Genomic DNA, 25,983 nt, shown 5'->3' on the forward strand with positions numbered 1-25,983 from the left:
ATTCATTCCATTTTCATTTTCAACATAAAGCAGTAATTTCTTTTGTCACTCAGCTAAGCCACAGAAAAGCGTATTCGTATTGTATGCATATTTTTGCTTACATAGAGATATTATATTCCTTTTAGAAAACCATGTGTTAAAAGACAAATGGTAGTATAAAATGTTGTATTTTGCCTCTAGTATACCTTTATATTAAATTTCCATTTTAGCTAAATGTCATCTTTTGATAGAAGCAATTACTAATACACCTGGGGAAAATTATAGTGGCCTCAGCTTGTGACCTTGTCCAACATTTTAATCCAAGTGAGATTATGATTTCCTCCACAGATACCAAATGTCGTTACTATTGGTAATACACATGTGTAGTATTATAGTCAAAAATTTACAGACAATATACTTATCTGGGTCATTGAAATTGGTGAATATTTTTTGAAAGTTGAAAGTTAAATTGCTTTCTAGGAATTTCATGGGAATTTGAAATGATCCAGATGAAGACAATAGTCCCCTATTGGAAATTTTTTGTGAATAGCTACATGGAAGATCTGAGTTTGGTACCTACCTTCTTGTGCCAGAATCACGGAGCTAACTGGGGGGAAAGAATGTGCATGCCTGTCTAAGGGTAGGTCTACACTACGAAATTAGGTCCAATTTATAGAAGTCGATTTTTTAGAAATTGATTTTATACAGTCGATTGTGTGTGTCCCCACTTAAGACCATTAAGACCATTAACTCAGCAGAGTGCGTCCACAGTACCGAGGCTAGCGTCGACTTCCAGAGCGTTGCACTGTGGGTAGCTATCCCACAGTTCCCGCAGTCTCCACCGCCCATTGGAATTCTGGGTTGAGCTCCCAATGCCTGATGGGGCAAAAACTTTGTCGCAGGTGGTTCTGGGTACATGTCTTCAGCTCCCCTCCCTCCGTGAAAGCAACGGCAGACAATCATTTCACCCCTTTTTTCCAGGGTTCCGTCCACCGGACCCACTCAGCCTGCTGCCTGCCTGGATGATCGGAACCCTAGGCAGGCAGTGGGCTGAGCGGGTCAGTCCGCTGCTGGTCTGGGGCTCCATCCGCCGGCTCCTGCCAGCCGGGGTCCCGCTCAGCCCCGCTCAGCTGGCAGACCTCGGTGAGGTCAATCAGGGGTGCCTGGACAGACATGGCTATCCTCCTCTTAGAGCACCGAATGGGAGTGACTCGAGGTCATTCTCTTCTTTAAAAAGAACAGGAGTACTTGTGGCACCTTAGAGATTAACAAATTTATTAGAGCATAAGCTTTCGTGGGCTACAGCCCACTTCTTCGGATGCATATATATGCATATATATATATATATATATATATGCATCCGAAGAAGTGGGCTGTAGTCCACGAAAGCTTATGCTCTAATAAATTTGTTAGTCTCTAAGGTGCCACAAGTACTCCTGTTCTTTTTGCAGATACAGACTAACACGGCTGCTACTCTGAAACCTCTCTTCTTTAAGTTTCATCTCATGGAGATTCAGTCCTGCCTGGAATATCATGCAAGCTGGAGGCTTCTGCCTCAGGCTGCTCTCCCAGCCAGCATTACCACGCAGTTGCACCTACCCCAGCCTGCCCTTTGCTCCCATGGCTCATGAAGTCTGGACAGTAGTAAGAAGCAGTTCAACTTGTAGAATGACAAATCCAGAACGAAGGATTGCACTCTATGGGCCACATTAAGATTATTTCAGAGTCCTAGATAGCATTAGACCCTATAAAAGGCTTCATGAAAATTTTCCCCTGCCCCTAACAAAAATGTTAATTTATCAGAGCAGCTGAAAGGGTAAGGAACCCGGGACTATAACTGAGAGAGAGCTTCCATATTATTTAACTCATAATTGATATAATTCAAAGTAAAATTTCACAGCGTGGTCTATTCTAAGACCAAAAATCGCAGGAGGGGAATCAGGAAAAGGAACAGCCTCCTGTTTCTGCCCGGTTTCAAACCGGTGACATTTCGTGTGTGAGGTGAACATGATCACCACTACACTACAGGGCTTTTGTGTGTTAGAGGAATGTGATAACCACTACACTACTTCTCTTTTTTTTGCCACAGACTTTGCCAAATGCACAGGAATGTTTTCTCTAGCTACAGAATGTCTATATCTATGGCAATGACTATATCTATGCAATGTCTATATCTATGGCCTTCCTGCTCACAAAGCGGTCATGCCCCCGCCCAAGGCTGACACAGCGACCTGGCTCAGGCAGGATCACTAGCGAGACATGATACTTTTGCCGTTAAGCAAACACAGAAATTCTTTCCTGGCCTCTGCCACTGAATGCCTCCATGCATTACGCTGTGCCCTATCAGTGCGGGAAATGAGCTCAGAAAATATGTCATCGCGAGTGTGGTTTTTTCGCCTTCTAATCTGCGATAACCTCAGGGATGGAGATGATAGGGGGAACGTAGACACATTCTGGGGGCACTGTATGGTCACCTGTGCTGCTGAGTGCTGCTGAGTTCGCCACACTGGCCAAACAGGAAATGAAATTCAAAAGTTCCTGGGGCTTTTCCTGTGTACCTGGCTAGTGCATCTGAGTTCAAAGTGCTGTCCAGAGTGGTCACAATGGAGCACTCTGGGATAGCTCCTGGAGGCCAATACTGTCGAATTGCGTCCACACTACCCCAAATTCGACCCGGCGGTGTCGATTTCAGCGCTAATCCCTTCGTCAGGGGAGGAGTACAGAAATCGATTTTACGAGCCCTTTGAGTAAAAAAAAATGGCTTCGTCGTGTGGATAGGTGCAGGGTTAAATGGATGTAACGCTGCTAAATTCGACCTAAACTCGTAGTGTAGACAAGGGCTAACACATGTATCCTGCTCCCTTTAAAGACTATGATAAAACTTGCATTCACTGCCATAGTGCAGGATTCAGCCCTAAGGGGCTCATCTTTGGATGCACAAGATTCTGCCACAAGCAGCGCTAAAAGGAAGAAAAAGGCTGGAATAGAGCATATAGTAGAAAAATAGTTCAGTAATCACATATGCTATGGGGGAAAAAAATATTATAAATTGAGTTGGACAAAATTTTTTAGCCAAAACTTTTATTTGCCCCCCAACCCTACCCCCCCTCCCCCCAAAAAAAGCAGTTTCGGGTTTACTGAAACATTTCACAAATTCGTGCTGATTTCAGCAAATCATTTTCATTAGAAAAAATTCAGAAGTTTCATTTTAACATTTCTGATTTTTCTTCTTTTTTTCATTTACCAACAGGCTATACTGTTATTTTCACACTCTCTCTCTTTGGCCTAATTAATATTTAATTATTTCTACCAAGTGGAACAGCTCCAACAGGAGAGATTGAAAGAGCCCCCCAAGAATCCCTTACTGCCCAGTGGCTAGGGCACTCCCCTGGGAAGAGGGAGACCTGAGCTTAAGACCCTGCTTTAGGGAATTTTGTGAATCTAGTCCTTCATTTCCTCTGCTTTTATTAAAAAACATTTAAAATACTGAAACAAAATATTTAATTTCACATTAAATATTTTATTCAACCCACAGAACAGACACAGATACACAGACACACACACACACCCCTGTTTCTGGCTTTTTCAATTTGCCAAAAATTCTGAAAAATTTCAGTTTCGGTTCAACCGAAACTGAACTTCCTTTTTGACTTTTCAGAACTTCCAGTAAACCAAAAAATAAGTTAATCACACAGTCCTAATTGTCATCAGATGTCTTTAGTACCATCTATGTGGTAATAAGAACTCCTTCAGCATATTCAGTGATTGCTGATCTATAATAAAGACAAGCTTTTTCACAATTCACACTTTTTTCAGCAGCATTCCCATTAAGAATCCAGACTGCAACATCTTGGCCATGTTAATGGCATTTCTCTGAAACTCAGTATACAGACGGCTAGTCTGCATATGGAAATTTTTATGACTGTTTAACCTACTCTGAGCAACAGAGCATTAGAAAGAATGAGTTCTCTTTCAAATGCTCTTCTTTTTGCCAAGATCAGCAGGAGAAGCCTAAAAATGAGAGTTTTCAAAAGCAAAGTTTTACAGGTTCAGCTGCTGTGTTATCTAGTCTTTTAGAATATTGGAAAAAATGCTTCAGAGACTCAAGAGATCTAGTTTGACAATTGCCACACATGTATTTGCAATAAACACTACTTAAATACATGATCTACATCAGCACTGGAATGAGTAGGATGTTTGCACTATTGATTTCACTAGGATACAGTGCTATTAGGATGCAATTACTGGAGTGATGTACATACCCTACATATGGTGTATGTACAGAGGGACAGAGATAAAATATCATGGGTTGCCAGTCTATATTCCAAACTGATCACATAACAATTCATGTGAGACATTCCAGCAACCATATCCTAATGACATAGTACTAGTGCACAGGAGTGAAGGCAGAGACAAGGAGCCCATCCTTCCTTGTATATCCCATGCAGAGGCCAAGGTGAATCATAGACACAGTCCTTCCCCACTACACGGCAATTAGTAGAACTAGCTAGGCAAGGCGAAGAAAGAGAATGGTCCAACTTTCCTCTTCCCCCTGCACACTGAGAAGCTGAAAGAGTCCAACATGTCCAAGAGCTCTCTCCAGAGCACAGCAGTTTCACACCACCCCTATTCAAGGCAGTGACTACCTTCCATGAACTAACCCTATAAAGTTTGGGTTCTGGCTACTCAAGAAAACATCACTCATTCTGTGCTTCCACAACTGAGCACAACAAATGTATCATGCTAGTAGTCCCTAGATGTGGGCACCTAAGGTCACAATAGGTTTTTATTGTATGAGAAAGAATGGCTAGCTTTTATTTAATGATAAGAGCAGTTCAGACAGTAGTTTCAACTCATCTCTATGAATTCTGTGAGATTTTTCTACTTGGTTTGATTTTTAATTCTGCAAAAGCAGAAGTTTCTTGTATGCTGGTTCTGCACAAATGTTATCTGTTATAAACAAAGGAAAGGATGCTATTTTGGCTATTGCAATCATATTCCCCCCGCCCCCAAATGTCAGCATAGATCCCGTTGGCAAGTTCCATAGATTCCTCATCTATAACAGAGGTCTTAAAAGTTAAAGAACCACAATAAGAACCACTAAGTGGCTAGCTACTTGACTAACACCTTCCTCTACTTCTATTCATTGTTTTCATTATGTGCTAGATAACCACTTCAAGTGATGGCGAGTATATTACCTGAAAGATAGTGCATCACAATCTGACACAACATGCTTTAAGAGCATACTGGGACAACACAATGCAACGCAGTATGAAACTTCAAAAATTAATACTTGCTTTTAGCAGACCCACTGTCCTCTAAAAGCAAGTAATCTGAATTATTTAAGGGCAATTTTGATCTGAGAATAATTCCCTTGCAGCTTTTGCCTTTGGGAATGCTGTGTCTCCAGATACAGTGTCCATTTGGTTACTGAGACTACAGTTTAGTCCCTTGTTTTAAAAACAGGCATTTTACAAATCTATACATTGCTTCTTCTATGGTCTCATGGTCAACTTTTTTTTAACTCAACAGCTTCCCCATTAAAAGAAAAAAAAAACATTAAAAAAGAAAAGTTCTCATAGTCACAGGTGAATGGTACAGTAGTTACAGCTATGTAGATAATCAATTACCCATAGTTACAAATTTCTCTCCTTATAGTTGTTGTTCAAAGCCTTCTTGACAGTGATTTTTTTTTCATGAAAGCTTAACTACTGCGTGCAGTAATTCATTGATTTAGGAGATGTGCTGTAAGAGTGTTTATATTTTGAATTTCTGAGAAAAGAAAGTGTGAGCTATGGGACAAAATGAAAGATTCTTTCGAGGAGGGCAGCGGTACAAGAATTATAGTCAGGCCTCTTGGTTTTTACATGAAAAAAAGGAGTTTATTTTAAGAGACAGGAACAGCAGGGCACTGAATGCTGACAAAGGCAAGAATATAGTATTCATGTTCATGAATAGAACAGTGTTAAATTCTGGAGATGTTCAAGGGCACAGTGAGGAAGTGTATGTTTACAAGACGATCTCAGACTTGTAAACAGGAGGACACTAAACATGAAGACAAGAGTTCATATTCCCGAGAAGTGTATTCTGCATAAGATGTCCTGCTTTTTAGCCAAGAATCACACATTTCTGTCTGCCTAAAATTATTTAGAGGCATAGCCATTGTTCCAGTTGATAATGAGGTATAAAAGCTTTTGTAGGGCATTTCTTGAGAGCATGAGGGCTGGTACAATTGACAGTTCAGCAGTACTGAAATTCTGAAAAGGAAAAATTGCAGTTTTATTTATCTTTACATTTCATTACAAAAATACTAATAGTATCAGCAGGATTAATTTGATGGTGGGATTAAAGGGATGTTGAACCTTTTAATGAGACCAATCACATTTTTTAAAAGAATTTGAAGCGTCACCAGGAGGGAGTCTACAGATTGATTTGAGAACAACCTGAATGTGAGTGTGGAGTTGCATACCAGTAAAAAAATTCTGGCAGAGTTCTTTGAATTCCCTTTAATCTCCAATAGCACAATCTAGAAGTCCATTAAAGAGAAAGTTATAATGTTCCAGGTTAGGAATTAAAAAGTAGTACATTAATTAATATTCCTGTGTCACTGTCTGAAGGGAGAGCTTTCAGTCTATCAGCATTTCTGAGGGAATGGAAGGTTGATATGATGACTGCAGAAATAAGTTCACTAAACTAGTGCCTTTGATAATGCTGGTTATGTACAAAAGCCTTGGAAACAGGAACAATGTTGTTTATAGGAGAGTGAGCATTGTACTGTGGATTCATCAAAAGCAGTTTCACTTCCAATATGTCATTCACATGTTTATCTCTCGTAACAATTTGAACAAACAAAGACAAACAGCTGAGCAAACTGGTGGTGGTAAATTAATATGTGTCATCTGAACAAAACAAAGAATATGGTATTCTGAACGTTTATATAAACATATACAGGCAGATAAAAAAACCCAAAGGATATAGAATTGAATCGTTTGTATCCCATATAATCTCAGAAGACAAGTGGATAAGCAATTACCATTAACAGAGGGCAGGAAAATCAATCAGGAATCACGCCTAATAAATCATAAGCTATTCATTAAGCTGATCATAAACACAAACTATTCAACAGCTTTCTACAGTATCTGACTATCACCATACAACCCAAATATGGATAGATTGTGAACAAGCAAGGGAAGCCTATTAATGCAGCAGCAGCAATTAATCAAAAACGTACATTACTGCAACAATTTGTAAACCTGAGCAGTTTTTGTACTGTACAATAGTATGTTTAGTGGTTCCACATGTTATGTGGTTCACTGAACATGTTGCCATGTACACACCAGTCCAGAATTTAAAGCCTGTTGATTCAATGATTATACTTCTGTTCCCAAGCAGTACATCGGATCATATAATTCAGAGGATATATCAGATCATTCTATCTCCTGCAAATGCATGATTATTTCCTATAGCCCACTTTTTCAGTGTTGTGTCAAGTCTAGTTAGCTCACCTCTAGTTTTAAAATTTCCAAGTGATTTGGATTCCACAACTTCTCTTCGGAGACTATTCCACAGCGCAATACATACTCAGCCTATGACTTTGATAATTACATCCCATTATTCCTAGTAATGTCCATGTAGCCCACTGAACAACAGATCCTCTCTTTCCTTATTATCTAAGGGTTTCAAAATATTAGAGTGGTGTAATGTCTCCCTTAATTGCAGCTAGCCAATTTAGACATATGTACAGTCATCACCATTAAAAGAAGTCAGTATTTCCAGTAGCAATCAATCTGAAATACCATAGCAGTTTCTCCCTGTACTTAGAATAATAAATAACTAAAGAAACTATATGGTATCCATCAGCGAATGTTGACTTTTTAAGCAGTGATCACTTTAGTTATTTTAATCTCACTTTATTCTTCTTTCCCTCAAGCCATATACATTCAGTGCTCCTTCCTGAACCCTCAGCAGTTTATCATTCTTTTCTAGTAATGTGGCCCCCAGAAGTCAATGCAAGATTTCCAGGTGCAATGATACCAGAAGCTTACAGAGGCACCCCTGTGCTCCATGACAACATGCCTTTTTGTAGTTTTGGCCCAAAACTTTTGTAGCCATATTGCATTGAAAATCATGTTTCATTTGTTGGCCATAGGTCTCTTTCAGCAGTATCTGTTTCCTAGGTTTCTCCCTCTCCTTGAATGTGTTTCAGATTATTTTCCCTGATGTATTAGTTTGCATTATTCCAAACTGAGTTCCATTTTGTTATTTTCTGCTGAAGGATATGGCCCATAGTGTTTAAACACAAATGTGAAATTAGTGCTCCTTGGATTAAGATCAGCAACTGATGTCAAATTTCTACAGTATCTACTTGAAAGGATTTCATTATTATCCAGCATATATGTGTGTGTGTGTTTTATTATTATTTTTAAATATAGGTAGCTAATCATTTCAGAGAGCTTATTCAATTAAAGGCAACAGTAAAAACCTCCCTATTTTATACAAAGAGAAAAGTTTAGCTAAACTAACCTTATGATTTATTTAGCTTTTTATTGCTAACCACTATCTTTACAAAAGAAGAGGCACAATAAACTGTTAAACAAGGTCTAGCATTGTATATTCAAATTTGTTTCACTTCTCAAGGGAAGTAATTATGCCCTCTATTCAGCACTGGTGAGACCATATCCGGAATACTGCGTCCAGTTTTGGGCCCCCCACTACAGGAAGGATGTGGACAAATTAGAGAGAGCCCAGCGAAGGCAACAAAAATGACTAGGGGGCTGGGGCACATGACTTATGAGGAGAGGCTGAGGGAAACTGGGTTTATGTAGTCTACAGAAGAGAAGAGTCAGGGAGGATTTAATAACAGCCTTCAGCTACCTGAAGGGGGGTTCCAAAGAGGAGGGAGCTAGGCTGTTCTCAGTGGTGTCAGATGACAGAACAAGAAGCAATGGTCTCAAGTTGCAGTGGTGGAGGTCTAGGTTGGATATTAGGAAAAACTATTTCACTAGGAGGGTGTTGAAGCACTGGAATGGGTTACTTAGGGAGGTGGTAGAATCTCCATCCTCAGAGGTTTTAAGGCTCGGCTTGAGAAAGCCCTGGCAGGGATGATTTAGTTGACAGATTTAGTTGGGGTTGGAGCAGGGGGTTGAACTAGATGACCTCCTTAGGTCTCTTCCAACCCTAATCTTCTATGATTCTATGATTCCATAAAAAATTGCTAATTTCAACCATATAATTCAGAATCTAATCTTTTTTTTTTAAATCTGACCAGATCTGCTATTCCCAAAGGAACAATATAGTGTGCCTTATCAGTTATACCTTAGGACACAGCTCTGCTAAACACACAACATTTGGATATATTTATAGTGAAAACAAGAATAAGTATTATCAAAGAACAGAAATTTAAGTGATAGTGAGTAAGAATATTGGAAACAAATGGTTATGTATAAAACAAAATCATAAACCACTTTCTAGAGACGGCACTTAATAACAAGTTAGCCTCCTGCCTAAAGAAGCTGATCTCACCCAAAGTTCTCTCCAGTGTTTTCAACCAAGCCTGGCTGAGATCTCTTTTTCATGAAGCAAACTGTGTTCCGCTTACGTCCCAGGTGTGGGATGCCAGGGTGTCCTCTTTGCCCCCAAATATACCAGAACACACTTTGGATGTGCACCTCAAGATAGGGTTACCCTTCTCCCCCAAGGTTTACCTCTTCTTGTAGGCTTCCTTCTAAAGTTTTCCCCTCACCATCAGCTTTTCATTAGCATTTGACTTTGGCTGCCCATTGTGAACCAGACAATACTCAGTTTACATGTAAACAGACTGATGGATAAACATCTCTCTCCTGGAGAAAAACCCAATTTTACCTTTCCTGGTAACCAACTCTCAAGTTTCATAAGAATATAATTTCCAGTTTTTTATATATTATATATATATATATAACTCCTTACATAATATCTGTACATACATTTCACAATTATCATGATGACCAGTGTGACACCAGTTTTTATTTGGGACCTCACATGACACTCTTTGTTGAACTAGAATGTACATACGAGGCACAGGAGATTCCTATAACCCTTATGCTCCCATTATGCCCTCTGTTGGCATCAAGAGGTCCCTGGGTCACAACAGCATCTGGCAAAGTTACAAAATTGTTATAGCAGTAGACAAGAATCTTCTTCAGCTGGAAGCAAATGTCTACATGTTGAATCACAGCAATAAGATATTTTTACAGTTTCACGCTACCCCTCTTGGACATTTCTTTTCACTAGGCAATTTACTCAGTGTAGCAGCCTGTTTTGGGCGGCAGCATGCTCATCCTATTGATCAGCAATAGCCCATAACTGCATGGCCATCACTGCCACATGCAGGAGCCCCGGGAGCAGCCATCACAGTGCTGGGCTTTTTTCCTGATCCTGCGAGATGTTTAGACTTTTTTCCAGAAAATACTGATTTGTCAAAACTGTTCATGGGAAAGATTTCAATGAATCTTCTGATTAAACATTTTAAAAAATTGAAATTGTCAAAATGTTTCATTTGGACAATTTTCAAACAAGAGATCCAGTTTTGGTGCAAAGTGACTTTTTATTTATTATTTATTTAATTTATAATAAAAAGAAAGTGATAGGTCAAAACTGAAAAGAAACATTTTAACTGGCCTGATATGAATTATGCAGTGTTGTTGTAGCTGTGTTGGTCCCAAGATAATGGAGAGACAAGATGGGTAAGGTAATATCTCTCTAAGGTAATAAATCCAATAAAAGATTTTACTTCACCTACCTTGTCTCTCTGATATGAATTTCTTTTTCAGATTATCAGTTCATGAACATTTTTGAGGTTATGACTTTTTGTCCCAGGTCAGGATGAGAAAAATTTTGAAATTTCTAAAATTCTCCTGGGATGGGAAAACTGCTTCCTATTTCTGACCAGACAAAAATGAGAGAACCAGGCAACATCACCATCTCTATGGCTGTCTCCTGTGCAGTTTGTGAGATATAACAGTTACTATGTGCCTAAAACAGGCTATGTAAACAAAAGACTCTTGTTTGAAAACTTCTTGTTTCCTTACTTCTTGGGCCATTAGAGAACCAACATAATAAATAAAAATAATACAAATAGTAGACTAGGACTTGCATTTTTCAAGAGACAAATGAAACTGATCTCAAAGTCTTTGAGAAATGCTCTAATTTTAGACCCCACAATTTTTGAGTGAGTTCTAAAAATAGTAAACTAAGTCCCCTCTTGTCTCCCCCCTTCTTGTTTACAGTATCTTACACTGGGTTCCCACGCTACCAGGGTTACAAAGGATGTCACTTTTTCTTGGCAAGCAAACACATGTGAAATAAAAACATCACATTTATAATGAAAGCAACAGGACTTGGCAACAATGTTAACAGTGTTTTAAAGGGACAGCTTCTTATCTCTGATGTACAGTGCAATGCCTTGTAGCTTCATATTAATTTTTTTTTCTCTTTGTGAGCACGGTTTAAAATGCAGGAGCATTGTAATCTAATATTAGATTACTCAACATTTTCAAAATGGAACATTATAAGAACTAAAAAAAATCAAATTAATTATCTTAAAGTTAAAGCATAAAAACAAAACAATGTAGGCAAAGGGGTAGACAGACTGTCTCTTCTTTTCCTCTTGGGGCAGATTTATTTTTAGTATGGCTTCAGCCACTTCCCTTGGAGTGGCATTTTCTTGGACCCACCACTGCCCCCTTGCTAGCTTGAGTAAGGACCTAGCACTAATTAACTGGGTCCTGAAAAGGAAAGGTACTTAGGCAGCATCTATTCACTGGGAGATGTGGAATTTACCAATGAAGAGGGAAAAGCTGCAGTGCTTTCTTGAGGCATCGAATGTCTGTGCATTTTTATAGTGGTTTTCTCTATTCATGCCTGTCTGTGTTTTGGTAATCCTGCCTTTTCAAACTTTTACCCCACTGACTCTGCTGTTCGCTCCAAAATTCATCTTATTGTTATTTGTAAGTGTAATTTATTTGCTTTTGATCTAAGTTCTCCCAGACTTGTCTCCACTTTTATCCTCCTCTGCACCCTGCTTTCTTTTCTCAGCTGCCTCTATTAGAAATCATTTCTCCAGATATTATCTATAATGATTGATGGTCAATAGCTGTGTTGCTTCTAATATTGCTGACATCAGACAGGCAGGCAGGCAGACAGACGTGATTTCTGCAGAAGCCTGCAAGTCATGAGGTTCACTAAAAAAAAATTAAACCCCTCATGTACACAAGCAATTGGTGAAGTTTGCAAGTAGTCCTTCATTTTTAGAAATTAATTAAGATAATTCATATGGGTAAGCAAACTTGTCAATTTTATTTCTGAAAAGAGGGGAATTTTTTTGGCTACTCCCTACTTGGCCAACCTTCTAAACAATCCTTGTGTTCAGGCTCCAGAAAGAATGTCCTACCTGCCGCCTTCTGTACTAGAATTAGTTCTTGTTAACAACCGCTTATAGCAAAAGAAGGGGGTTCTGTCAAAACAGAAAAAAAAGAAAAATGAAAGGGGGATAATATTGCCTAAGGTAAAGCCATACAAAACAAACTTCTGTTTGAGAATGAAAGATTATTGCTACTGCATGACAGGCATAATACCCTTACCATTTCCCTTTTCAGTAACAGCAGCTAAATTCTCATAGGACTCAATGTTTATGCTCACAAAAATCAATTCTCTCTCTTTTATTAAAAAATTATGTACAGTAAATTGTAGCTACAACACAATCTACATGGTTTAACATACCCTGCTTTGATTTACTGTTCCATTCATAATCTGTTGATGATTAAGCTTCTCAGAAACAATCCACCAGCTATTCTAAGTGATATCAAGTTGTTTGTTTTTAATCTGCTGAAAATCATCCTGTAGACAGATGCATTATTGAAGAATTACATTTTAATTTATTTTCATGCAGTGCCTGTGATGGGCATTTGGATTAACAGAGTATGATAATGTTTCTTTATGCCTGTATCATTCAAATCAGAAATTACCTGCATACACAGTCTCTGATGGTGGTCAAAAATCATACAAAGAACTGAGAATAGTACTTCTTAATATCACACAGCCCTGCTGCTCATCAATGAGTCTTTTTCTGTTCTAATGCTTTTGTCATGTATATGAAAGTCATTATGTAGTTTAGAAAACAGGAGATGAAGTGAAAGAGGAAGATCAGGGACCTGGGATACATTAATATTCAACCAGCGTCAAAGATATTTCCCTCGAGGGGCTCCTACAGGCCACACTGTTATTACAGTGCCTATCCATTATCTTGTGCTGTACTTGGTATTAAGACAATAATGGAGAGAATAGGATTATGTGCAGATGATAGGAAATGTGAAGGCAATTCAGCAAGATAGGAAATGAATGGAGACATGATTCTTTCATCGAAGCCAGGGATGGTTTAGCATAGGGTAAGAGAGAAGATAAATGAAGCAAAATGAAATCTTTACAGGTTAGCCAGGGTAAAATGAATGTTTACATATAATCCTATGAATTTAACCTTTTTGATACAGAATATCATAGCATCTTTCTTTAATACCCAGGGGTATGTGCCTTAGGAGAAGATCCATTTTATTCTAAAAACCTCACTTGATGCAGGGATGGAAGATGACTAGTGCTAATTTGACAGAGGTGGCCTTAAGTAGTGGATGACCTTTTAACTCACTCTAAGAAAGGAGAAATCCTGATTGTTATTTAAAGGTTTCTGCATTTCAACTTCAGGCCCAGAAAACAACAGTCCTGCTCCTTAATGACATGGTGAAGAACAATAAATGCCGCATGAGAGAAGGACCCAGCATAACTATGAGAAACATTGATTCTCATGTTTCAGTGTTCATATTCTTTTTCTATTATATACCTGTTAAAGTTAAGGGTTGAATCTCAGAAAGATACACAATTCTGTGACTGATAGTGAGTGACTAAGGCTAATAATTTTGGAAGCCCAGCACTGTGACTGATAGTGAGTGACTAAGGCTAATAATTTTGGAAGGCCGGTATTACATTATGATAATGATGAACAAAGATGGGACCAGAGTGTCATTTACAGACATTGTTCTGGCTAATTTCTTTCATACTTTTTAATGAGAATAAGGCACAGATATCTACTGACAACAGCACAGTGCCAAAAGAGACACTTTTTGTCCTCTAAAGCAGTGTTATATTTTATCTTTTTAAATAGTTCTCAATCTTTACATCAATTAGATTAAAATCCAGCAAAACAGATCAGCAGTATGAGAGGATCCTAAAAACAAACCAGACTCCAAAGGGAGAATGGGTAGCTATGCCACAATGAATATAGTGTATATTCTGTTTCTGACTGGGACTTGTATGGATTTGAGGCAATGGAACGTTGATTAATATATCCTTTACAGAATCTAAATGAAACCAAACGTACTTAGTGTCCTCACAAAGCTGTTCTCAGCTGACAAAAAATATTTCCTCAGACAAGACACAGCTCCAGGCTTTTAGGAGAATCAAAGCAGAGACATATAGACAATCATAACACTATTGACTACTGTGTGCATTTTTCTTGCAAGTTTGGCCCTGCTACCTCCACAAGGTAATAGAAAGCAGGCATGAAGAGAACAAGAAATTAGGACCTCCATCAGCATATGGGCTTCTGTGTTATTCTTTGGGATACCTAGCTTTCGTCAGCGGCCTCCTGTGTCAAAGATGACTCCATACTGCTCTCTACTGTTTTCTACTTAGTAGCCTCTGAGCCAATTTTCTTTTATAGCATTTTCTTTGTTCTAGGCCCTGCTGTTTGTCCATCCTGGTTTTCCTTGACCAGTACTTCTGTTTAAAGTATAGAGTTTATTGATCTTAGTTGCTAATTCTGCTTTGTGACTGAATTCCTTCTCTGGCTTTGCCACTGCTCCCAGCAGATCTAATTCTCTATTAGCCTCTATCTTTTCAAAGTTGGTGTGATCATGGAAGGACAGTCTCCTATGCTGCCAGCTCACATCACATCTCATTTGAAGATTTTGTGATAATGAGATATTTTATTTTTTAAAGTTTCTCATCTTGCAGGATTATAGGACAGATAAGATTCTGAGATGGTATAAATCAGTGTAGCGCCACTGAAGTGAATGCCAGGTTACCTCAGCTGAGGATCTAACCCTATAAGCACCATGCTTAGTTGCCAAATATTTCAAACCTTAAAATGTATGGCACCAAAGTCTGAATGGTCCAGAGGCAATGGCAATTAACAGTCATGGAATATTTTAAAATAACTAAAGAAACAGTCCTTTGAGAACTTTTATTCATAATATAAAGGAAAATGTTAAAGAGAAATATCCCTCCCCCCTAAAATGTTGTATTGCCCAAAAGTAAAGAAATTATAAGAAATTATCCTGGTCTACTCAAGACAAATTCACCCCTGCTAGGGAGAAATCTGAATATTTCATAATATATATATATATATATAGGATGTTCCAGTGAAATATTGACCATGAGCCATTATTTTGAAATAATGTGAGAAATACATTACCAATCACAAGAATGAGTGAAACGTCATGTGAGCTTGTATGATGCCACCACTGTATGTCTATAGCATATCACTATTTACCCATAGATAGAAAGTCCATTTTATTCTAGAGTAGTGGTTCTCAACCTATGGTCTATGAAATGTCAGTGATCATAGTAGTCATCATATGGAAAGATTTTGAGGACTAAGCAAGGCATGACTAGGGATTGGGACTGAAGGTGGTCTTGAAAAGGGGTCTTTTATGATTTGAGCCACAGAATTAAAAATGTTGGAGAACCACTGTTCTAGAGTTTGTGGCATGCTTTACCACAATTGAATAGAAACAGAAAATACAAAGTCAAATCAACATGTCCACCTAATCCTAATGGCAGAACTTTGTTAAATGCTCTTGAGGACGATGAAACTAAAATGTCTTTTATGTCACATACACATGCACACACTCTCTTTCTCGCACATACATTCATTTGATAGATACAGTACTTTTTAATTAACCACAAATGTATTCCGGAGAATGAATTATTGTGAAATTATTCACTCGCTCCATTGCTAGGCAAGTACATGTTACGTACTGTCACACCACCCCATAAATTACTATATAACAACTCAAGAGCTAGCTCATCAGGTAGTGTAAATTGGTATAGCTCCACTGAAGTTAACGGAGTTATGCCTATTTACACCAGCAGAGGAGCCAGATATTTAAAAAAACCCACATACAATTATTAAATATATACACACAAGTGACTGACTGACTAGAATTTTGGGTGGTTCTCCCAAATTTTCCCCTTACCTGGCACTGCCAAAATGTATGTAAGGCTTCTTCTATCCTCTGTGCTCATCTTCTCTTCTTTCCCCTCCCTTTCTTCCTCTCTGTTCCCATTTTCCCTTCCTTTTTTCTCTCCTAACTATCCCTTTCCATTTTGCTCTTCTGTGGAGAATGAGGGAGTTGTGTATTATTTTTATAAAGATCATATGCACCTGAGTTTATCAGTTTGATATTATCCTGCCTTACTGCATAGAGTTAGATTCAAAGGAGCTGTTGGGGGAAAACAAACAGTAAACAAAGCAGTGTTAGAGATAAGGCTCCTTAAGAGGAAAATGGAGGAACTATTAATTGGGGAACGCCCCTGCCTGCCTCCAACTGGGCTAGCAAGGTCTACCCTTCCCAGGTCTGATCAAAGTGGATACTAAACCACTGTCGTATCAGCAGTGCCTAGAGATGAGTCTCTGACAGATACCCAGAAAGGAAGTGAAGAGAAAATCATTTCTTCAACAGGCCCTTGCCTCACCTCTCCACAGTCCAAGACACAGAGAGCAATTAATACTGGGACACCCCTACAACTAAAAGAGACAGGCCCTTCCATCGCGGTCCCACATCCCAAGAAATTAGAATGGCTTCCCCAAAACCCAAGTTTTTTACCTCATCAATACAAATATGTATTCACTCAGCACTTTCAGTTTTTAGTTTGTGTTGGTTTTTAGTTTGCACTGTGTTATAGTCAAAAAAAGATTTACAACTCTATTTACTACTTGGTTGAAAAAAAATAAAAAAATCCTTGCAAAAAGGTGCTTGTGTGTGCACGCATGCACACACACACACACACACACACACACACTTTTCAACTAAAACCTAGCCTCAAAGTAGGAGCATGATGCATTGCTGGCCCTGTGCCACTGATCAGTTGCAATATTTAACAGAGGCAACCTTTCTGGCTGTTCATAACATCTGTTCAGAAAGTCTCTCCATCTCCCACCCACCTTGCTGTCACAGATGTTTTGCAAAATGCAGCAAGCAGCTATCACGCAAGGCAGATATTGCTCTGCAGCCTCCAGCCTGGTCATGAGGGACCATCACCTTTATTTCAGACTTTAAGTGCCCACTCCACCGTCATTCTGCAGCTCAGGGCATAGTTAAACAAGTCCTTTCTCCTATTCAAGTGTCCAGTAACAGTTCCATAAGCCAGGGAAGCGGAGGATAAGCTGGGTCTCCCAGAATGACAGTAGGAATCAAACCATTAATGTTCACAGTGGTCCTGGTATCAAAAATTCCTTATCTCATTGCAGAACACAGACCTGAGTTCCTAAAGATTCTGGCATCATGGAGGTTTCCAGCCCAGCCTACATTGCTATTGGTGAACCTTCCATGGTGATCAACCAGGCCTCACAGCATCATGAAAATATACCTCTTTCTGTTGAAGAACTCAGAGGCCTGGTGTGAGGACAAAGAATATGCACATGGTCCCATCATTGACCCCAATACAATTTTGGAACCCTCGCTATGAAATCCATCAATAATCTCCAAGATTCATGACCTGAGGCAACAGCACCTTCTTGATACTAAGGCACACCTCCATGACAACAGTCCAAACAGCTGATTCACCAACACCAAACTGGTTAGGCCTTGACCAGTTGTAATCAGGGGTGGCAAGCTTCCAACTAGCATGGAAAAGCCTGTGGTCATTACAAGGGGAGATCTTCTGTATTTGCAACTCCAGGGTGAGCTCTGCACTGATTTCTAGGAAAAAGGCTTTTGTCATTGTGAGGTTCTGCGGCCAGTGCTGGTCATCTCAGTTCTGCATCACTATCCTGTCCCCCCAGCCAGCGTTAGTTGGCTGGGCCCAGAAGGAGTGCTACACTGAATGAAGCTGCTCCAGAAAAAGTTCACGCACAAGTAACTGCTCAATTTCATCCTCCTCTTTCTTTATCTGTATCACTACAGCATGGCCGTGGCTATCTCCCAAGGCATCTGAAGAAACCTGGCTCGGTGACTACCAAAATATGTGCATCAGCCTGTTCATATTAACAAACATCAGGATCATCGTGCTCAACATGTTTCCTCTATGCTGCCTGACAGCACTTTAAAAGTGGTGCTGGCTCACAAAAGAATGATGGGATACGAGGAGAGGAATCATGTGAATTTATTAGTTTGACCCCCGCCCCAAGTCCCAGAATTCCAGTAGTTATCCCACCGTGTCCTGCAAGAAAAATCCCAGAATGCATACAGCCTAGTTGCAGAGCAATGCACCATGGAATGTCTGCCCAGAATGCTATGTGCTTATTTCAAAAGAGTGCAGCCATGTGTGGACACAATGATTCAAAAGGGAAGTAGTTTAAGTCAGCATAACAAAAGTGTTGTTGCACATTTTTCAGAAGTTATTCCTGATTACATAAAGTGGAGAAAATGTCATCTGAAATAATTTTGAGGTGTAAGCAAGCCCTGAGACTAAATACTGCTTCTTCAAGGCCTATTATTCACTGGTATTTGATGCTGTGATGTACTGTACTGCGCAATTACATGCTTTAAAGCCTTAAAAAGTTCAGGGCTCCTAATTACTAGAGCTAGTTAGAAGTTTTTCCATCATTTTGACAAAACTTTTTTTTAAATCTTATTAATTTTGGTGACATTTCATTAAAAGTATGAGGAAAACAGTATAAAACTGTCAGAACGTCCCATTTAGACATTTTTGGATTTAAAAAAAAATCAAGATTTTTTCATTACAAATTTATATAAAAATCAAAATCAAAAATCAAAAGTACAGTTTCTACTCTACTATTTTCCTGAGAATTGCCCTCTCCCATCTATCATAACGACAGCTGAATTTGAGTGACAAACCCAGATGAACAGTCCATTGATTAGAATATTTAGATGCTCTTATGGCAGGACATTTTCTGTGAAGGGACCTCAGCTTTGTAATTACTTCTCCTATTGGTCTCACAGAGCAGAGGCCCAGCCTGTTGAACTTCAGAGCAAAGTGTAAAGCCCTTTTTTATTTTAGCATTTCATATGGAGGCGAGCGCAGGTAATTTTTTGATAGGTTCAGCATTTATATTATATTTAGCATATAATTTCTGAGGTAAACTATATTTAGATAGCATCAGGTAAATAATTCTGGATTTTATTTTTTAAAGAGTATGTGTTCACCTAGAAACGGTTGGATGGGCTTAATTTTAGACATGGAAAAAATTTGATTTCAGACCAGCCTTCGCAGCAGCAATAATATATCCTCTTTACAGTACAGTATATCTATTCACAAACCTAGTGAAATCAAAATAAAATGAGGGTTCCAACTCTTAGTCTTCATGTTTGGTACATCATGTCAATATTTTGCATTGGATAATGCAACATTCATTATACATGTCATCTTGTAGTTCATATTATGTACCTAATATAAGAAAATCAAAATTTTAAGTATAATTCTGCCCCTTTCTTAGTAGGGAAAAAAGGTTGTGCCTGCTTCTCTTCAACTCACCTGTGTAAGTCCATTGCCTTCAGAGCTACTTACACCAACATAAAAGAGGAGAATTGGACTTGGGTTCATGTCTAGATACCAGAGAGAAACATTCACTTTAGGTATTTGTGGCTGCGGGAAACAGGTATTTTAATGCACATCTCTGTTACAAAATCTTTCTACAGGATGTGCACTGCTCTGTGATTTTCTGAATGTCATTTCAGTCTCTCTCCAAGCTCTAAGATACACCCACATTTGCTCCAATCCCTCAGACAGAGATAAACACCTACAAGATGTCTATCAAGCGTTCTTAAAACTACAATATGCACCTGCTGAAGTGAAGAAACAGATTGACAGAGCCAGGAGAATACCCAGAAGTCACCTATTCCAGGACAGGTCCAACAAAGAAAGTAACACAACGCCACTAGCCGTCACCTTCAGCCCCCAACTAAAACCTCTCCAGCGCATCATCAAGGATCTATAACCTATCCTGAAGGATGATCCCTCATTCTCACAGATCTTCGGAGACAGGCCAGTCCTCACTTACAGACAGCCCCCAAACCTGAACCAAATACTCACCAGCAACCACACACCACACAACAAAAACACTAACCCAGGAACCTATCCTTGCAACAAAGCCCGTTGCCAACTCAGTCCACATATCTATTCAAGGGACACCATCATAGGACCTAATCACATCAGCCACACCATCAGAGGCTCGTTCATCTGTACATCTACCAATGTGATATATGCCATCATGTGCCAGCAATGCCCCTCTGCCATGTACATTGGCCAAACCAGACAGTCTCTACGCAAAAGAATAAATGGACACAAATCAGACGTCAAGAATTATAACATTCAAAAACCAGTCGGAGAACACTTCAACCTCCCTCTTCACTCAATTACAGACCTAAAAGTCACAATTCTCCAACAAAAAAACCTTCAAAAACAGATTCCAATGAGAAACTGCAGAATTGGAATTAATTTGCCAACTGGACACCATTAAATTAGGCTTGAATAAAGACTGGGAGTGGAATGGGTCATTACACAAAGTAAAAGCGATTTCCCCATGCTAATTTTCCCCCTATTGTTACTCACACCTTCTTGTCAACTGTTGGAAATGGGCCATCCTGATTATCACTACAAACGTTTTTTTTAATCCTGCTGATAATAGCCCACCTTAATTGATTAGTGTCATTATAGCTGGTATGGCAATACCCATTTTTTCATGTTCTCTGTGTTTATATATCTTCCTACTGTATTTTCCACTGCATGCATCCGATGAAGTGGGTTTAGCCTACGAAAGCTTATGCCCAAATACATTTGTTAGTCTCTAAGGTGCCACAAGTACTCCTCGTTCTTTTTGCTGATACAGACTAACATGGCTGCTCCTCTAACTTGAGATACCTAGTTATATTTGCTTGTATATTGTAAGCATTATACTAAATTAGATGGGACTGTATTCATGCTATGACATTCTCTTAGGGAAACCTGATAAAATTATGTTCCATTAGATTTGTAAAATACTACTCATTAAAGGCAGAAATAAAACTTATGCTCAAGAGTAACAAAGCAGAAAAGATTCTCCATCCTGCAGCTTATATCAGTTTTGATATGAAGGAGGTATTTTCCCAGCAAGCTGGTATTCTCTGATTTCAGCCCAGGATTTTATCATGAGCTTTTAGCTTGTAATTTCTTGATGCCTTAAGTTTCATTCTGAAACCCCTTTTTTCTTGCTTTGATACTTTCAGAAAGTTTAAACTGCAAAACATTTTTAAAGATAACAGACAATAGTTCTGGGGTGGGAGGAATAGTTTATTTCTTGATTAACTTTCCTTATTTATATATGTCTATACTATGAAAGAAAGCAAAAACACTAATCAAATGTCCTTTATTCTACTGCTGAATTCATTGTTTTGATTCCTTGATGCTCTGGCAAACTTTCAAGTATGCCATGGGAGAATTTTAAAAGTGAAGCACTCATTTAGAAGTCACACATATATAGACAGAGCTTCAATTTAAACCATTACTGCATACCATATCTTTTCTTTTATAATAATCCATTAAATGCTTTCAAGTATGGAGAAGGAATAGCAACCTGTAGATCCGAATGGAGCCCAGGCGACCTATAAAATACATACTGCCTCACTGCCTGAGTTGTTACAGCTCTCATCTCTAATGGATGGTATTGTTATTTTACCATCCAACCAGCCACACACATCAATTATACATTCTTCTGTATCATGAATCAGCTTCCTAAGGCTTCCTATCTTTTTGCTGTAAAGTGTGTGGGTTTTTTCTTAACCTGTGATCAAAATCAAAGCTTCATATAAAAAAATTATGCTATTCCATTAAGTGTGTTAATTGGAAAAAATCCTTCCCCCAAAAAACAGAGAATATAGATTTTCTAGCTATTTCAACCATATGCAGTTTGACTGTATATAATTTCTTTATTACACTAAATGTATCAGCAGTACTTTGTGTTGGAAGTCAGCATTTTTTCTTTTGTTATATTGGTGACTGGCAGCACAGTTATAATTAAATGTCTGTTGCCATCTCCATTTTATGATGCTTATAATTCAGCCATCTTAATTGGATTTAACTTGATATATAAATTGATAGTTCAGATGCAAACTTTTTTCAGGGAAAACAATAAATCCCAAACGTAACATGGATTATCTCAATTAACTATGGTCTAGAGAGGTAATTTTTTTTGATGATTGCAGACTATTTTATTTAAATTAGTCTAAGAATGATTTAGCTTTAAAGATTTTGCAGAAATTGTTGCTATTTAAAAAACAACAACACAACACAACCAAGTGAGAGCAAAATTATGTCATTTCAAAAGGAGGCTAAGCCTACAGTACAATTAAAATATAAATACTTCCTGAACAGAATTATCTATTGACTAAATAAATGAGTGAATGAACCATAGTAGTTCTGTTGAGATGATGCAGTGCCACATCTAAGGGATTCTTAGATATACAGAATATTTGTTAATGAAAAATTAAGGCAGAGGATTTAAATACAGGAGTGGGAAAATTCTCATGTAAGGTTCCCATTTGCACATATAGAGTATAATTAGGGAGAGATGAAATAGTTTGACTAGAATAAGCAGCAGATATCCGTCCTTCAAATCATATTAGAAACATTTTCAAATTTAAGTCAGCTTAGAACTAAATGGTAGGGTGATTCCAGTCTATCAACACAGCTCCTTTCTGTTCTTTAGCTCTTTCTGGGGTTCTTTAGCTGCATTAAGGGTCCGATTCTGATCTCTCTCAAAACAACATAAATCAGAAGTAACTCCATTTAAGTCAACTGAGTTATACCACTGTAGGACCAGAATCAGTCCATTAGTGTCCAAAAGACATACTGTAAGTATGCATATAAGTATGCAGTATGAAATCATGAAAACTGAAAAACTACTACTGAACTATGTGCATGTAATTTGATGAGTGATAAGAGATGCACCCTCAAATAGTTCAAAACATGTAACATTTTGTACATGGCTTGATCACAAACCATATGCTGTAAAGAAATATTTACTCCAGTATATACATGCAAGAGAGAAGTTGTGGCTGGCATGGTCCACTTCAATGAAAATGTGCTCACACTTTTGTGTTTATATTAACAACCTGAACTTTGCATTTATCCAGCAGAATCCTTTGTTTTTAAATTCCGTTTCCTCCACTTTTTGCAAAGTCTCTCTTCACTGGTCCTGCATGCAAAAAGTGCTGTGTTTTGTCAGTTGCAACATTAAGTCCCGCTCCTGCAAACACTTACTTGCACCAGGCAAAGTTCAAGGAAGTAAATGGGTCTACTCAAAATAATAAGTAGAGCTGAGCAAATAATGGACTTTTCAGTTCACTGGCAATTCCAATCAAAATGGGTCAAACAAAATGTTTTGTTTTAATTTTGAGCAGTTAACATTTTTTAATGATTTCAAAATAATTAAAGGAAATTTCAAAGGAAAAATTGTTTTGAATCAAAACTTCTAAATGGTTCATTTTAAAACAGTCAAAATGAAGTAATTTGAATTTTTTTCTGAATTTTAATTTGATTTTATTTTTAAAAATATCACAAATTTGCAAAATATTTCGGTCTCGCCAAATCTGCATTTTTCATCAGAAAAGTTTCAGTTGAAAGTTTTGCTCCGTTTTATTAATAAGTGCAACAAGATACTCACTGAGACTTGCTCTACACTAAATAACTTCAGAATCCAGGATGTTGCAGACATGTCCACTCATTGACAAACAAAATTATTTTAATATGCCAATAACAGCCCACTGATTAGTGATTCCACATACACGCCTCCTGTACTCCAATCTGATCTGATAACTACTGACACTCCTCCCAGTATTTCCTCCATCTTTAGGCAGTTTTACCTAGCCTTCTGGAATGCTCTAATTCTCAGACATCTCTGCACCTTTTCAAAGTTGCAGAGCTAGTGAGTGTCCCAATTCTGGTCTCTCTCACTGCACTCTCTCAGGTATCACACCTTGTGCATTTATCTATCCTGGAGTGGAATTATGCAAATTATCCCACTCTTAGACTGGGCCCTGAGCTACAGTACCCTAAGTATCAACTGTTCTCACCCGGTGGGTCCAGCTAAGCTCAGATCCTTGTGGTTCCTCCCTTTGGGGCCCTGGGACAAGTGTTGTATGGTGATCAGAAGCCTGCAGACAAAGTATTGTTTATTTCATCAGTAGGAACAAAGCGTTAAAAGGAATATTAAAATAAACAGTCTACACATCTATCTTATGTACAGGCTTTCTATCTCTGGATAGTAAGCTAGGCAGGCTTAACTTCTTCCATCACCCTAGAGGGTCCCTGTCTTAGGCTGGTTTCTCTGAACAACTATTCCTTTCAAACTGCCAGAGTTCTTTTGTTTTTCTGCGTTCCCAGCTTTGGCCCTTCTGGACTAAAATTAGTTTTGCAAGTTGGGGGGTGGGGAAGGAGGTAAAAGCTCTCCTCTAAGCACACTGCCTCAGCGATCCCATCTCTGCGGCCCGTCCGGCCCCGCCAGCCTCACACCAAGTTGCCCGAACTGCAGCCCATCACACTCTTCAAAACTAACTGTTCAGGCATTGTCCTTTAACATCTCTCAAGTGTTTCTAAGAAATGGCTTATCTTGAACCGTTCTTTTCCCTTCCTCCTTGTTTTTCCTTATAGTCCCTATTAAACTAAGCCAATATATTTATACAGTAAACCTAGCAATATTCATAAATGATTGCAGAGCAAGTCCAAATCCATCACAACCTGAACATTGTATGCCATGGAGCCAGGGGTGGGGGACCATCTGGGCCATGGTTCAACCACCTTTTTCCAGGCCAGAGCTGACTAGCACTGCAATCCCATGTGCCAGGTTGCAATGCCATTTACTCAGATTTGGCCTGACTGCCCTCTATCATGATAGGGGTTAGCCAGGCCAAATTTAAGCCAGTTGCATTGAAACGCCACAGGGTCTGAGTGCCACTCAGGTTTGTGGCAGGTCACAATGCCACTCTCTCAGATTTGGAAGGGGTGGGTATCGGGGTTCGTTGGCCAGGTGTCAGGCTACTGGTTGGGAGAGGGGCGGAGTCACCTGAGAGGGAAAAGGGTCATGAAGGCAGAGGGGAACCTAGGACACAATGCAGCCCCTGCTGAACATACACTCTCTCTCTAGTAAAGTGCTATCTTCACATGCTCCAGGAAGAGAAAGGAAAGGGAGATCCCACCTACCCAATGATGAGAGCTCCATTCTCAGGTACGTCACAAACATACTAGAATCAACTCCCTGCCTCCAGCTCCTGATTGAAACTGCTATACCTGCCTACTCCTTTCCCTCTCTACTCTTTTGGTCTATGGTACCAAGTCACAAGTTACTCTAAACAGCATAAATAATGCAGTTAGCTAAATGGCTGAACAATTTAAAGTGCATTGAAATGCATTTGTTGTGAAATTTCTTGTTTTAAGCATGTAGCATCGGTGCATCTTCTTTAAAGTTTAGTCCTATGAGCAGAGTTAGCGATGGAATGGCAGCCATAATTCGGAATTTCCTTGTTTCGGTTGGTTACAGTTAGATCCTTTAAAGTCAGTGAATCAGATCTACATAGCTCACTCCCATTCAATAATTTGAAAACTGGGGGGGTAATTTTATTTTTAACATAAATTTTTAGATTGTTTGGGGGTTGTTGTATTTTTTAGGGATAACTCTATTATAAATAAGTCTGTATACATGCAAATGCTGTCTCTGTAGATATAATTTCATAAAGCAAAACCATCCACACTATCTTTAGCAGT

Source organism: Malaclemys terrapin, chromosome 8, assembly GCF_027887155.1.
Source record: "Malaclemys terrapin pileata isolate rMalTer1 chromosome 8, rMalTer1.hap1, whole genome shotgun sequence".
NCBI classification, from domain to species: domain Eukaryota; kingdom Metazoa; phylum Chordata; order Testudines; family Emydidae; genus Malaclemys; species Malaclemys terrapin.